The sequence below is a fragment of the Arvicanthis niloticus genome, chromosome 8 (genome assembly GCF_011762505.2).
Source record: "Arvicanthis niloticus isolate mArvNil1 chromosome 8, mArvNil1.pat.X, whole genome shotgun sequence".
Lineage (NCBI taxonomy): Eukaryota > Metazoa > Chordata > Mammalia > Rodentia > Muridae > Arvicanthis > Arvicanthis niloticus.
In genome coordinates, this window is record NC_047665.1 from 25,128,435 (window position 1) to 25,144,412 (window position 15,978).

At 44.3% G+C, this 15,978-nt stretch overlaps 1 long non-coding RNA gene across 1 annotated transcript; it reads right to left on the bottom strand.

Annotated features, from left to right (window-relative positions):
- Positions 1-7,034: 7,034 nt before the first annotated feature.
- Positions 7,035-12,050, bottom strand: LOC143443189 (uncharacterized). Its single transcript, XR_013111952.1, has 3 exons — positions 11,892-12,050; positions 7,844-7,912; positions 7,035-7,415 (listed from the first exon to the last, which is right to left on the bottom strand). It is a non-coding gene; the product is annotated as an uncharacterized LOC143443189 (long non-coding RNA).
- Between the last annotated feature and the right edge of the window lie 3,928 nt (positions 12,051-15,978).

The following is a 15,978-nucleotide window of genomic DNA, read 5'->3' on the forward strand; positions in this document are numbered from 1 at the left end:
GTGGCTCATTTTTCTGGGAGTGTAATTTTCGGCCTAACCAATTACTAAAGATGAGGACAACCCTATAGGGAGATTGGTAGCCTGTTGGCATGTAACAAGCTCAGAAATTCCTCTCATTAATTTCTTTTCTTCTTATGTAAAATTGTCAAAAGTATGTTCATTACTCCAGCATGTGCAAAGGATAATTGAGGCGTCTGCGATGCAAATGCAAACAGTAAGGGAAGGGCTGGGGAGGTGGTTTGGTGGGTAAAGAGCTTATTGTACAACATGAGGACCTGGGGTAGGATCTTGAACAGCCACATAAAAGCCAGGCATGGTGGCACATGCCTGTGACCCAGGCAGAGACAGGCAGATCCCAGAGACTTGCTGGTGAGCCAGACCAACTAAAACGGCAAGTCCTAGGTTTAGCAAGAGATTCTGTCTCAAAAAAATAAGGTGGAGAGCCAGTGAGGTAGCTTCACAGGTAATGACGTTTGCCTGCAAGTCTGACAGCCTGAGTTCAAGCCCCAGAATGCATATTAAAAAAAAATTGTCTTTGTTTTTGTTTTTTTACTTTGTCTAAAACAACAAAAACACTACTACCATATGGTGGGAGGTAGAGACAGGAGAGAAAATCCCATAGAAGCTCATAGTCCAGTTAGCATAAGAAACAAGAGACCCCTGCCTCACCAGGGTGGAAGAAAAGAGCTGACTTTGGACTCTACATGCTTGCCTAAGCTCCCCTACAATCACAATCGCAGTCACACACACACACACACACACACACACACACACGACAGGTTAAAAACTAATAAATAAATGCACATAGAAGAGACTTCTCAATGTCAATCTCTGGCATTCACTATAAGCAAGGGATACAGATAGACTGATAGTAACACAGAAGTGAGTAGGGGTAGGAGATGGGTGAGGAGAGGATAGGGAGACTCCCCAGGAGGAGGGAAAGGTCCTGAGGGAGCATAGAGGAGTGAACAGGATTTCCTTCAGGTGAGGAATCAATAATTCTCATTTTGCCAATGACGAGTGAGTGGCTTTTTGGCTACAAAATCAGGGCAAACACTCCAGGGACGTGCTAAGCTATAAGAAAGAATTTGGTTGTATGTGGAGCTCGGGGGTGACCACTTCTAGGTAAATAGTGATATGGAAGGAGAGGGGAATGGGTGAGATCAGGAATGATACCTGGAGATACCGTGCACTCTAGGACTACTACATTTCATCTCCACGTGCAAGCGGCAGTGCAAACCACGACACAGTTAGTTCCCCTTCGCCTTGAAATATACACCCTAAACTGGGTTATTGGATTGTAAATCTGATGGAGGGAAAGCGAGCCACAGAAGCAAGAGTCTTAAAGCTCAACCAGAAAGCCACTGGCATGAAAATAGTTCCCTTGGCACCTCTCATTCCCAGTTTTCCAAAATGACCCATTCATTACAGTCAAATGGGGCATTTATCATGTGGCAATTAGCAGTGGATCCCATGACAGTTGTTCCCTGATGGACAATGAGTGATGCCAAGGTTCTGTCATGGGTCTTCAGTCATCCAGACTCTGGAATGAAGAGGTAGGGGACAAAGTCAGGAGTATGGCTGAGAAGGTATGGGGGCTGAGCAAGTGTGTAGCAGGAAGAGTGTGTGTGTGTGTTCACGCATGCGCGCGAGTACATGTGCATGTGTGGTGATTTGAATGAGAATGGAATGGCCTCCTCAGGCTTATCTATTTGAAGGTTTGATTTCCAATTGGTAGACTCATTAGGTAAGGAATAGGAGGTGTGTCCTTGTTGGAGGAGGAACTGTGTCACTAGGGGTGAGCTTGGAGGTTTCAAAACTCTATGCCATTCCAGTTAGCTCCCTCTTTACCTCCTGCTTATGGATCTGATGTAAGCTCTCAGTTACCACTCCAGCGCCACACCTGCCTGCCTGCTGCCATGCTCCCTGCCATGATGGTCATAAATTCTTTCCTTCTGGAATCATGAGTCCCAGGAGTTTTCTTTTGGCCATGGTCTCTCTTTACAGCAATAGAAAAGTAAGACGTGTGTGTGTGTGTGTGTGTGTGTGTGTGTGTGTGTTGGATAGAAATCAGAACACTGGTGTTTGAAGGCAAGGCTCTACCACTGAGCTGCCTTGGAAGTTCCTGATAGAGTTACTGGGGTCACAGAGTTTGGTCCCTTACAAAAGACAGTTTCTCTAAGGATAGCCACATCTGGGAATTCTCTTTCCCTGTCTGGTTGCCTCCATTATCCTTGGACCTAATTTCTCTTCAACAGTCTCTCATGTTTCTGCTACTCAAGTCTTGAGTGATAATTCCCATAAAACCACCACATGGAATTCATTGTGGGCCACTTGAGGACTCTGCCTCTTATTCCCCATTCCCCCCCCCATCCCAAAATTAGATATCCTTTTGCTTTAAGGCATGACGGCAGAGCATGGTGGTACTTGCCTGTGCTTCCAACACTGGAAGGTTGATGTAGAAGGACTGTGAGTCTGAGGGCAAACTGACTACCCCGAGGTAGACAGTGAGACTCTGGAGTGCTCAGCACGCCTCTGAGCCCAGTATTTGGGAGGCAGAATTTGTGTGAGTTTCAGGCCATCCTAGTCTACATACTGAACTCCAGGACAGCCAGGACTATATAGTGAGACCCTGTTGAAAGAGAGAGAGAGAGAGAGAGAGAGAGAGAGAGAGAGAGAGAGAGAGTTCAGTTACTCAACAAATTACATTCTTCTTTCAAAGTAAATATCATTTTAATAATTATCATGGTGTGTGACTGAGAAAGAGGACCTAGCTCTGTGGTGCTCTAATGGGCCTCAAAAAAGTGAAGCTATTTTAAAGAGACACATATGTCTTTTTTTTTTAATCTTTAAATGCATTTTTAAAATCTTATTTATATGATGTAGCTGTCTTCAGACACACCAGAAGAGGGCATCAGATCCCATTACAGATGGTTGTGAACCACCATGTGGTTGCTGGGAGTTGAACTCAGGACCTCTGGAAGAGCAGTCAATTCTCTTAACCACTGAGCCATCTCTCCAGCCCGACATGTATGTCTTTAAATCTGTCTATTAGACTATTGAAATAATGAAACCCAAAGAAATGGGATTTCCCTCAGAAATCTCATGCTGGGAGAAGGAGACCGGACCAGCCAGAGGGGAACTTGTCTCCCAGAAAGTGATTTCACAGAGTTCTAACTACTTGTGAATGCATCCCAACAATGGCAGACCAGTGGTGGGTGGGACCACACCTTTACCTGGACTGCTTAGGTGCACACATCTTTGGCCTTCTATTTAAACTTCAGTCTCACTTCAGGATCCTGAACAAGCATCTGGGGTAAATTTATTTGATTTCTTTGTGCTTCTATCAAATGTGACCACATTGACTAAACCTTTTGGGCTTTCCTCTTTGGGTTGGCTTACTGAAGGCAGAAAGCCAGACCTGACTTGGGGTGCAGGTTCTGTCCCCCAAGTTCAATAACAATGCCCACTTTCAGTAAGTTCTCATTGACCCCTCCCAGCATTCCTGCCAGATCAGCATTGCTAACCCGGATGTCAGCTTTCTGTTACTGTAGCAAACACCTAAGCTAATCGATTTATAAGAGGAAAAGAACTATGTCGGCACACCAGTTTGGAAGTTTCAGCCTCTGACTGGCTGGTCTTGTGGCTTCGGTCCTGTGATGAAGCAGCATTGTAGCAGGAATGTGTATCAGAGAAACAGAGGTCCTTAAATCTCCTTCTAGACTGTGTTCAGCATATGTGAAGCCTTGTGTTTGAGCCACAATAAGGGAGAGAGAAAGAGGGAGGGAGGGAGGGAGGGAGGGAGGGAGGGAGAGAGAGAGAGAGAGAGAGAGAGAGAGAGAGAGAGAGAGAGAGAGAAGGGAAAAGAAAAAGGGGAAAGAAAGGACAGGGAGGAAAGGGAGAAAAGAGAAGAGAAGGGGAAGGGGAGCGGGGGCTGGAGGAGAAGATGAGTGGAGAAAAGGGGAGAAGAGGAGAGGGGGGAAGTGGAGGGGGAGTGGAAATAGGAGGGAGGGAGAGCAGAGGAAAGGAGGAGGGGTCTGGAGGAGATGAGAGAGGGGAGAGAGGAGGGAAGGGGAGGGGACTGGAGGAGATGAGAGAGAAGAGTGGAGATGGGAGGGGAGGAGAGCAGGGGAAAGGAGGAGAGATTTGGAGGAGATGAGAGAGGAGAGGAGGAAAGGAGGGGAGGGGAGAGGAGGGGAGTTAGCAGAGTGGTTCTCACTCTCAGGTATTGGTTATTTATTTTGGTATAACAAATCACCCCAAAACTTAAACACTGTTGTATTTGTTCATAATTCCATGGCAGCAACTTGGGCTCAAGTGAACTGGTACCCTTTCCACTAGTACTCAGGCCTCATGCCAGGGGTTTTTGATTTCATTAATCTGGAAGAAGACCCCATTCATTGGCAAAAGACTCAAAAGCTCCCAGGCGATGTACTGCCAAACCTAAAGTCCACTGAGAGGAAGTGGGAACTGTGGTGATCGGGTAAATGCTGGAGTGGGGGTGGGAGTGTGAGGGTAGAGAAACAAAGGGAAGAATGAGTGAACAGAACTAAGGTGTGTGCTGTGTGGGAAACTCCTATTCTGTACGCTAGCTTTTTACAGGTATAATTATAAAGAGCGTGGATACAGTAAGGGTGGATAATGCTGCTCCAGAAGCCAGAGGTCATTAGATGAAAACCACATTGTCAGGTGTGTAATAACTCCCTGTGGGCCACTGGTCAAGGAAGCCCCAGATGCGCCCAAAACAACACAGGCTGTTGCCACTGCTTTTGGTTACCCAGCATAATGAGAGGTGTGGTGGTTTGAAACAAAATGCACTGCCCCAACCCATAGGCCATAGGGAGTGGCACTATTAGAAGGTGTGGTCTTGTTGTACTAGGTGGCCTTGATGGAGGACGTGTGTCACTGCGGGTGAAGGGGTTGAGGTCTCAGAAGCTCAAGTTCTCTGCCTGCTGCAGCCTGTGGCTCCAGATGTAGAACTCTCAGCTCCTTCTCCAGCACCATGTCTGCCTGGATGCTGCCATGCTTCCTGCCATGATGATAATGGACTGAACCTTTGAAACTGTAAGCCAGCCTCAATTAAATGTTGTCTTTTAAAAGAGCTGCCATGGTCATGATGTTCTTTTACAGCATAGAAACCCCAAGACAAGAGGTAGACTTCAACACACAGTACCTTCAGTAACACAGAGAAATTGAAATGGAACCAACATGGACTCTTCCTCCTGGTTGGCTAATTTTCTTTTCTTTCTTTTTTTTTTTTTTTGTTTTTTTTTTTTTGTTTGTTTGTTTGTTTGTTTTTTGTTTTTCGAGACAGGGTTTCTCTGTGTAGCCCTGGCTGTCCTGGAACTCACTCTGTAGACCAGGCTGGCCTGAACTCAGAAATCCACCTGCCTCTGCCTCCCAAGTGCTAGGATTAAAGGCGTGCGCCACCGCCCAGCTGGCTAATTTTCTTAATGCCGGAAGGTGCTATACAGGCTGCTGGGGGAAGAGAGTCATCACCAGCCCTACCAGTTACAAACCCTGTAAACTACAATACCAGCCTGCCGGTCAAGATGTACCCCTTAGTGCAATAGTGGCATTACTGTTATAGGATTAGCCAACCCCCTTTCCCTTCTGCTTGGATTTGAGGTCTGTTTCACAACAGATATTTCATGTCTGGTACTGAAAACTTGGTAAAGCTCATGGCTAGATGGCCGTAAGGAGGAACTACTGTTGTTTTGCTAACTAAACATGGTGTCAAACTACCTTGTAAGTATTTACGTTTACATACACATAGGTTAGTGTTGTTCTCAGCCTTGGTCAAAGAAGCTTCTCTTTCTTACCACTGTGACAGTTAATGCAGATACTCCTATCTGGTCAAAGTGTGGACAATAGGTGACTATTGGGTGATCATCCCTAAACCCAACATTTATATCACCCTCTGCAATGCTCAGAGAACATGTCAGAACATGTAAGAGCCAGAGCACAGAGAGGAGTGCCATGAAATTCTGTTCTCTGTACATGGCATGATTATTGTTAGGCATGAACTCAGAGCGGCTGTGTGCATTCACCCAAGATGGAAACCACCAACCTTCTAGAAGATAGGGGATGCACTCATGAGGACTCACTCTTCTGAGGCACTTAATGGTTGTTGGGGGAGGGGAAGTTATTTCCTTTAGTGGTGCAGCCATTCCTAAGTTTGCCCATGCTTAAATAAATGACCTCTGACTTGTGCTCAGGCACGCAACCCTGATAAACATCAGTGGGTCACACATACACACATACACTCACACACACATTCACACACTCACACACACCATGAAAATAGAAGGGATAATGATTTTGTTGCAGGCAGAAAAACAAAATCACTGGTAGAGCACATCACTGTAAAACACAGCCTAGTGAAAGTAGTTCTTTCCAGGTGAAGTAAAACTAAAAGACATTAAGAACTATGAGATCGCCAGGCGGTGGTGGCGCACGCCTTTAATCCCAGCACTTGGGAGGCAGAGGCAGGCGGATTTCTGAGTTCAAGTCCAGCCCAGTCTATAGAGTGAGTTCCAGGTCAGCCAGGACTACACAGAGAAACCCTGTCTCGAAAAACAAAAACAACAAACAAACAACAACAATAAAAGAACTATGAGATCCATGCCAGGCATGGAAATTCATACCTGTAACTCCTGCACCTGGGAGGCAGAAGCAGGAGAATTAGAAGTTAAAAGTCATCCTACAAGCTACATAGTGAGTTCAAAGTTAGCCTGAGATAAATGAAATTCAGTCTCAAGTAAATAAATACATAAACAAATAAATAAATAAAATAAAACTGGTTTGCTGGGAGATACCTCTCTGTAGTACCAGCTACTTGGGTGTTGAGGCCCACACTGCCCAGCTTGGCGGCCACTGTGTTGCAGACCATTCTGCCCCACACTTTGGGGCCAAAATGTCATGGACTGCTCTGTTGCTCTGGTAGGCGGGTCAGGGCCTAGCAAGAGACACGAAGAATGGAGACAAGACAGGGTGTGTGATCAAGTCCAGTTTCTCATTTATTGTCTCTCCTTTTCTCTCTTTCATTGTCTCCCTCTCTGAAGGGAAGTCCAGGGTATTTATACACTTTGTCACGTGCCTTGCAGGTGTGGATCTGACATAAGCCTTACAGGCGTGTATGGTGTGGATACCACGTGCCTTGCAGGCGTGGATAGCACGTGCGCCTTGCAGCTGTGGGCACTAAACAGCAAAACAAGATATGTGGGATAAACAAGATATTTATCAGAGTGTGCTCAGCTGTTGTAGGCTGTTGAAAACCAAGTCTCATTTCAGGGTATATGGCTCGAGCTGCAAAGCTGATAGTTGCTTTCTATCCGCTTTCTGCTAAAAGTTGGCTCCTGACACTTGGGAAGTTAAGGCCAGAAGAAAATGTGATTCTTCTCTACAAGATCTGTCTGGAAAAGATAGTGAAGATCAGTATTTTAAAATACATACAAGACTAGAGAGTTGGCATGGCACTTAGAAGTGCTTGGTGCTCTTATAGAGGACTCAGTTTGGTTCCCAGTGCCCACATTGTAGTGTTATAACTATAACTGCAACTGTAACTGTACTATAACTGTAACTGTAACTATAACTATAACTAACTATAAAACTATAATTATAAGTAACTATAACTAACTATAAAACTATAACTATAACTCTAGTTCCACAGTATTTGGAACCCTCTTCAAATTTTCTTAGGTACTAGACATGCACATGGTGGTTATACATTTGGGCAAAACACTCATATACATAAAACAAACAAATCTCAAAAACCTTTATGTGGAAATAAATGAAATCACATAAATGTAAACAAAATGATGAAATTCATAATGCTTTCTACCTCAGAGTAGATTAGCCGAGCATGTCCATTCTCCATGTTTTCACTCCACACGTCACTAGAAGCCCTCATCTTGGGAATAATGCAAGGAAAATAAATAAAAAGAATATCAATTTAGAAGAAAAGAAGAAAAAACTATATCCATAGACAACACAATCCTGTAGATGGACAATCCTAAGCCATACATCTAATATTCCTAGAATTAGCAAACTAGATCAGCATAGTCATAGGACATAAGGATAATATATATTTTTAAAATATTTTTCAATATAACAATGCACAATCCAAAAATGAGTTTAGGGCTGGGAGTGAAGCCCAGAGATAGAGCACACGCTTAGCATTTTTGTGGTTCTAGGTCCAATCTCCAGCAATAAAAAGGGGGGAAAAAAAGAATAGTTTTCCTTAATTAAAAAGCAATCCCAGGGTGCTGAGGATGTCACTAGATGTTAGCATGCTAGTCTAACATAGAATTTACAGTAAAATTACTATTAGCTAAGCTCACCTAATGTCCTGCAGATGTGACAGGGTCATGCATCTGATGAACTTTAGAATAAACAGGATAAAAACATAGAAACAGACCTATGTACACTATTTGTTGAGAAGCTACAAAGGCAAGTAGACAGGGAAAGATAAGATGTATCTCTACTAGGTGAGGTATACATTACTGTATATAGTAGGTGAGGTATACATTACTGTATATAGTAGGTGAGGTATACATTACTGTATATAGTACTCCTGACTACTCAGCCAGTGAGGAAAAGAGGAAGGGTCTTGCATCATTGCAATTAAAACACAAAGACAAAAACTGTTCCCAGGGGCCTGGAATGATGGCTCTGAGTTTAAAAGGACCCCAGTGCAGGTCACAGCGCCCATGTCAGGCAGCTTACGCACTTGTAACTCTAGCTCCAAGAGATCTGGTGCCCTCTTTTGGCCTCCGAAGATACCTGCACCCAAGTGCATATTCCCATAAACACACACACCTAAAAATAAAATAAATAAATCTTGGGGCTGGAGGGATGGCTCGGTGGTTAAAAGCAATGGTCATTTTTCAAAGGTTTCAAGTTCAATTCCCAACACTTACCTGGTGGCTTACAGCCATTCCAGAGCCCTCCTCTGGTGTGTAGATGCACATGCAGACAAAGCACCCACATATGTAAATACATCTTTAAACAATAAGCATAAAATAAACTTTTTAAACGTTTTAAGATTTCCTTCTAAGGCCTATAAATCCTTATTTCAGCCAGCTGGGTTTTTGTGAGTTAACTTTAAATTCATCCAGGAGCTTATCATCTTCACTGATTTTTTTTTCTTGAGCATGCTATATTAGTTATTTTGTTTTTGTTTTGTTTTGTTTTGCTGTGATAAAATACCATGAACGAAAGCAACTTGAGAAGTAGGAATTTTTTTGGTTTGATTTGGGCTTTTTAAAAGGTTTTGTTTGGGGGGGGGGGGGGGTTGTTTGTTTTGCTTATCGCGCTGGCTGGTCACATTTTCATCCATACACAGAAATCAGAGACAGAACAAAAAGTGGGGTGAGGTTATGGTCCTCAAAATCTGTTCCATACCATGGGTCCTCTGGCAGTGCTATATCTCTTAAAGGTTCCAGAACCTTCCCTGAACATCGAGCACTAAAGAGCAAGTCTTCAACACATGAGCCTATGGGGTCCATCTCATTCAAAGCACCGCACTTTGAATTCATACTTTGAATTCTCCATTACATGATTCACTCTGGCTGGAATCCATTACATCTGAAGTGAGTTTCTGGCACCCCTATGCTGGGTTGAGCAGCATAATTCTAGATGCCCTCTTGCTCACTCTCAGCTTGGTGCAAGGGTTGTGGGGATGCTGAGGAGGAGAAGTGGAAGCCTTCCGCTTCACCAGCAGCCTCAGTTCTGCAGTTCACAACCAAAGCAACTTGGGGAAAAAAGAGTTTATTCTACCTATGCTTCCATATCTTTGTACATCATCAAAGAAAGTCAGGACAGGAACTCACCACCTGGCAGGAACCTGGAGGCAGGAAGTGATGATGCAGAGGCCACAGAGGAGTGCTACTTACTGGCTTGTTCATCATAGCTCATTGAGACTGCTTTCTTATAGATGCAAAGACCACCAGCCTAGGGTAGATGCTACTCACAATGGGCTGGACCTCCCCCATCAATCACTAAGAAAATGAATTACAGGCTTGCCTGCAAACCAATCTTATGATCTCTCTCTCTCTCTCTCTCTCTCTCTCTCTCTCTCTCTCTCTCTCTCTCTCTCTCTCTCTCTCTCTCTCATGTTTTATGTGTATGAGTATTTTTCCTTCATGTATGTCTGTGTACCACACATGCTGGTGCTTGAGGAGGTGGTAACTGTGTGTGTGTGTGTGTGTGTGTGTGTGCATATGTGTGATGCATGCATATGAACATACAGGTAATGTGCTCATGTAAACACATGCAGAAGCTGGAGCAGGACATTAGGTATCCTCCTGTATTATGTTCCATCTTTTTTTATCTTGAGACAGGGTTTCTCAGTAAATCTGATGTTCATTGTTTTGTCTAGCGTGCTCTCAGGATCCACTCATCTCTGTCCCCCAATGCTGGTGTTACAGGCATACACAGCAATGCCTAGCTTTTCACATGTGAGCTGGGTATGTCAACTCTCACCCACTGAGTCTTTCTCCAGCCTTTAGAAATCTTTGGTTGGCTGGGCAGTGGTGGCGCACGCCTTTAATCCCAGCACTTGGGAGGCAGAGGCAGGAGGATTTCTGAGTTCGAGGCCAGCCTGGTCTACAGAGTGAGTTCCAGGACGGCCAAGGCTATACAGAGAAACCCTGTCTCGGAAAAAAACAAACAAACAAACAAAAACAAAAAAAAAAAACAACAAAAAAAAAGAAATCTTTGGTTGGTTGGTTGGTTGGTTTGGTTTGGTTTTTAAGATAGGGTTTCTCTGTATAGAGCTGGCTGTCCTAGAACATGCTCTGTAGACAAGGCTGGCCTCAAACTCAGAGATTAGTCTGCCTCCTGAGTGCTGGGATTAAAGGCATGGACCACCATGCCTTTAGAAATCTTAACAGACTTTTTTTAAAAAATAGAATTTATTAAGCTGACCTTAAAAGTTATAGAGAAAAACAACAACAATGAAGACAAACCAAACAATTTTAGAAAACAATTTGAAAACTTACTGTAAGGCTGAAGGAATCTAGAGAGTCTTATTGCACGGTGCAGTCACACAGAACAGAGGAACAGAACTCATCAAGCAGAAGGAGACATTGAGTGTCTGACCAGCACTGATGCTCAAACCGTATCCCAGGAAATCCTTACCAAACACCTTTACTCATACTCTCCGGTGTCTTTAGCTAGATTTGGGCCAAACACCTTGCATAGACTTGTCTGCTATTTTGGACACCTTAGCCAAAAATGTTCTCTCTGTTACCAGGTTTATCAGGCTCTGAGTTCCTCTGAAGAAAGCCCTTCCTGACACAAGGATAAGCACCAGCAATAAAGAGAAAGATAGTGGGTGAAGCAGACCTCAGAGTAACTGAGCAACCCCAGATGGGTTCTAGGTTTGGGTATTGTTTTGTCTTGTTTTGTTTGAGACAGGATGTCAGGGTTGCTCTGGCTATCAAGTCCAGGACAATCCTCCTGGCTCAGCTTCTGAAGTGCTGGAATCACAGGCACTGATCTACCATGCCCACCTCTAAGTGGGTTCTGGACTCCGGTTTTGTTTTATACAACAGAATCAAGAGAATTTGAGTGCTGTGCCATCAACTCCTGGGTGTAGCTATGATCAGCCATTTGTTTGTTTTGAAGGTGTGACAAGGAAAATGAGCCCTTCCCAGAGCTTTTTACCACCAGGCCTCTGTGACTGAGGACCGAGAGTGTCTCTAAAATCCTAGTTCAGCATTGTGGTGTGCTTCACACACCTAGAGCCTAAGTACATGCCTGTCCTGGCTGCCACAATGACACGTCAGGAACAAGCCTGCCCGTGCAGGATGCCACCTGCAACCAAACTTTCCAGGATGGTGGTATACCTCAGGGAATGGGCATGCCAGGAGGAGTAGGGTCTGTACCTGCCTTCTGGATGGCTTCCAACTGTTGGGATGGTTTTCTTTCTTGTAGTTCAGGAATAGGTGTGGAGAGCAGCAAGCGTCTCTTCCCTGCCAGCGGTAGCTAATTCAGCTGGCTGCCTGCACCAGTTCCTGTAGGGACCGACCTTCCTTCTGTTTGAGGATTTGCTGCAAAGAAAAGTAAATCTTTCCCAGGAGGCCAATGAAAGGAAACTATATTCTAGAACAAGGGTATACCCAAACGTGTATTTCAAGTCATCCCCTTACAAGCACTTAATAACATTGAATTTAATAATTGTCAGGCAACATCCACCTATAATCCCAGCACTTGAGATGCTGAGGTAGGAAGATTGCCTTGACTTTGAGGGCAGCTGGACTACATGCATGCTAAGTACCAGTCTATCTAGGGCTACATAGCAAGACCCTGTGTGTGTGTGTGTGTGTGTGTGTGTGTGTGTGTGTTGGCATGCTAGTAGGGGGTCTTCTTATAAGATTATCTTTTCTACTTCCAAACAAATTAAACTTTGAAAGCTCTATTTTGGTCAATAACAATACTTTATTTTAGAATTTGCCAGTGCTTTTAGCAGAGACATTACATCACATTCTTCGTGTCAACAAAGAAACCACAGTTAAGAGATTACAGATTAATATCCATTAGCTCTCATAATCTGTGTTCTACTTGCAAATTTCAAGTTTGTCAAGACAAAATACAGCAGGCCTAGTAGTGAACACCTTCAATCCTGGTGCTCAGGAGATGGAAGCAGGCAGATCTCTGTGAATTCAAGGTCAGCCTGGAACAGAGGGAGCTACAGAGGGAGACCCTGTCTCAAAGAATCATAAACAAAATAAAACAAGAAACTGTGCAACCATGGGCCAGTCACTTCCACAATCATAGTGTCCCTCTCTGAGCTGTTAAAACTCAGCTCCATGACAGGAAGAGATGGAAGCAGAGTCCAGCAAAGCTCTGTTTGTAGCAAGACTGAGCAGGTGAGCAATACCTAGGTCTGTTTGTGAGAATCTGTCACTAGCACTCGTGTGTCTACCATTTTGGAGGGGAAGAAAACACATACCCTGTTCCTTTTTTTTTTTTTTTTGATATTTTTGATATATTTAAGCAAAGTAAAGTACAGTAAGAAAGCAGGGCTGGGGAGGAGGTTCAGGAGTTAAGGCCATGCGCTGCTGTTGCAGACCATCTAAATTGCATTCCCAGCATTCACAGCTACCTCACAGGTGCTTACAGCCTCAGCCCCAGTCCAGACATGCTCTTCTGGTCACTTTGGGCAGCTGCACTTGAGAGGTTCCCCTAAGAAATAAAAAACCTTGGAAACAGAAAAGTTTCTGTTTCCCAGGGAAGCAGATTGGGATCCTCAGAGGGAGCTACTGATGATGGCTTGTTAATCACTGATGGTCCTGACAAACGGAGATAAGTTTGGAACTGAGTCCATTCCTGGAATTTCCTCAAGACATCATCAAATATTGTAAAACTAACAGATGACAATCAGAAACCAACCCATGTAACATCCCCGGCACCTCCCAATGAAGTTTTAGATTACCTAACACTAGCTAAAATTCCCCTAGTTCCCTAAAAAGGTCTTGCAAGTCTTTGTCTGGAGTCTCCATTGAATTAATGGTAGACCCCTATATGCTGGATTTCTGTAGAATAAGCACTCTTTGTTTTGGCATACTATTTGAGTCCAGGGTGTTATTCTTCAGCTATTCTTGGACTCTCACACACTGAAGTGTACATACCCCCAACACACACATGCATGCACACTTAAAAACCAACAAAAACACAAACAACATTTTAAAATATTTTAAAAAATAAGTTGTTGGTTTTTTTACAGGACAGTTACAAAGAAGAAAATCCCTAATCCTTCCCCCAAAGATAGTTGCTGCTAACATCTGTGGCCTTTTCCTTTAGTCTAAATGTATAATCCATCACTCCTCCTACCTCAAAGCTATACAGAAAACAAACCAAGAGCGCTTTCTCATTGAATTCGGTTAGCTTTTTTGGTGCTGGGTACAGAACCCAGGGTTTTGAACAGTTAAGTGTGTTCTTTACCTCAGGACAATACTGTTCATCCTGTAAGGTGCTGTGTTTGGTTTTCTCATTCTTAATCCAGGTACAGCTGGGATGAGGCCATGACAGTTTTACCGTGAGTAAATTTGCTCCAAAAGCCCCATCACTTTGGTGTTCCAACCATGTCATGTGCTGTTTTGCCTCTGCTGATACATAGGCTCTATTTGCCTTTACCGTGTGTGTGTGTGTGTGTGTGTGTGTGTGTGTGTGTGTGTGTGTCTATCTGTGTATGTATCTCTCTGTGTGTGTGTGTGTGTGTGTGTGTGTGTGTGTGTGCAGCCACATTCTATGGCATATCTGCAGAGGTTGGGGAACAACCTTGGTTGCCTGTTTCTGCCTTCCACCTTGTTTGAAACAGGCCTCTTACCCTGAGATAGCTCATCCTCAGGTTTCCAGGAACACTGAGGTAAAGGCCAAACACACTACTACATCCAACTCCATGTGTCTCTGCGGATCTGATTTCAATCAAGTCTTCACACGTGCCTGGTGAGCTCTTAACCATTGGGCCATCTCCCCAGTGCCTGCCTTCACTTCTGTTTGGCTTTGCTGTGGTGTGCATGTGCCCTCCAAAGCTCATGTTAAAATTTCGTTGCTGTTGGGCAGTGGTGGTGAACGCCTTTAATCCCAGCACTCAGGAGACAGAGGCAGGTGGATCTCTGAATTTGAGGCCAGTCTGATCTACAGAGCAAGTTCTAGGACAGCTAGGGCTACATAGAGAGAGAAACCTTGTCTCAAAAACAAAAACATAAAACCCCAAAGCCAAAAACCAACCAAACACACACACAGGTTAATTGCTATGATGACAGGAATTTGGACCCTGGAGAAGTGATCAGGTCATTAGAGCTCTGTCCTTTGGAGGGGTGTGTGCTGTGTTTTCTAAAAAGAAGGACCAGGTATGGTGAGGTGGGAAGGGGTACCTCAGTGGGTCCATGCCGAGGACTCCCTTCCCCCTGAGGTACCAGCCATAAGTCGGATATAGTATAGAATAGAGTTTATTTGGGGCGTGGGAAGGGGAGATGAGAAGGGAGGATGGGCAGAGAAAATCAGAGAGGGAGAGGGAGAAGGAAAGGGAGAGGGAGACAGGGAGGAAGAAGGAGGAGGAAGAGAGAGAAAAAGAGGAGAGGCCAGCCAGGAACAGGTGGCGAGAGAGGGGGAGGGGGAGGGAAGAGAGAGGGAGAAAGGGGTTAAGGATTCAGGGAGAGTAAGAGAGTAAGAGATCAAGGAGGGTCCAAGCAGCCCCTTTTATAGCAAGCCGGCCCTACCTGGCTGTTGCCAGGTAACCGCTGGGCAGAGCCTAGAAGGAATGTTAACAGTGTGTGTCTTTGTTTTAGAGCCGGGTGCCTGATAAACAGGACTCTGAATCAAACTCACCCCTCTCATTTCTTCTCTCAGCTCTCAATCCCTGATGCCATGGAAAAATGGTTGCAACCTTGGATCTTTCTAGTCTTTTAGTCTTCTAAAACTTGGAGTTGATGAAACATCTAGTGTATGTCACCTGCCCAGTCTGCGGCATTCTTATGGAGCAGCCTCAAACAGTTGAAAGGGACACCTTGATTGTCTGGAACACGACTTACAAAGGGGACACTCTATACGGCTAATTTTCACCGGGTGGAATGCAACACACACACACACACAAAAAAAAAAAAAAAAAAAAAACCAGGAAAAGCTGGTTAAAATGAAACATTCCTAGTAGCACTTGATACTTTGTGTATTAACCTAGCTTTGTTCTGTCCACCTCTTTAAACCTCAAAAATTTCAAAAGATGTGAAATGTCCAACAGCATGTATCTCTTCATATTTAAGTTTCAGAGCACGCCCATAGTAATGAGTACGGAATCAATGGGTTCTTTTCTCCCCCAACTCTCTTTCTTTTCTTATTTACTTAGTTATTCACTTTACATCCCGATTTCTACCCCCTCATGATCCCCCCTCATATATTCCCTTCTCCCATCCCCCTCCTCTTCTCCTCTGAGAGGGTAGAGGCTCTTTCTGGGTATCCCCCAACCATGGC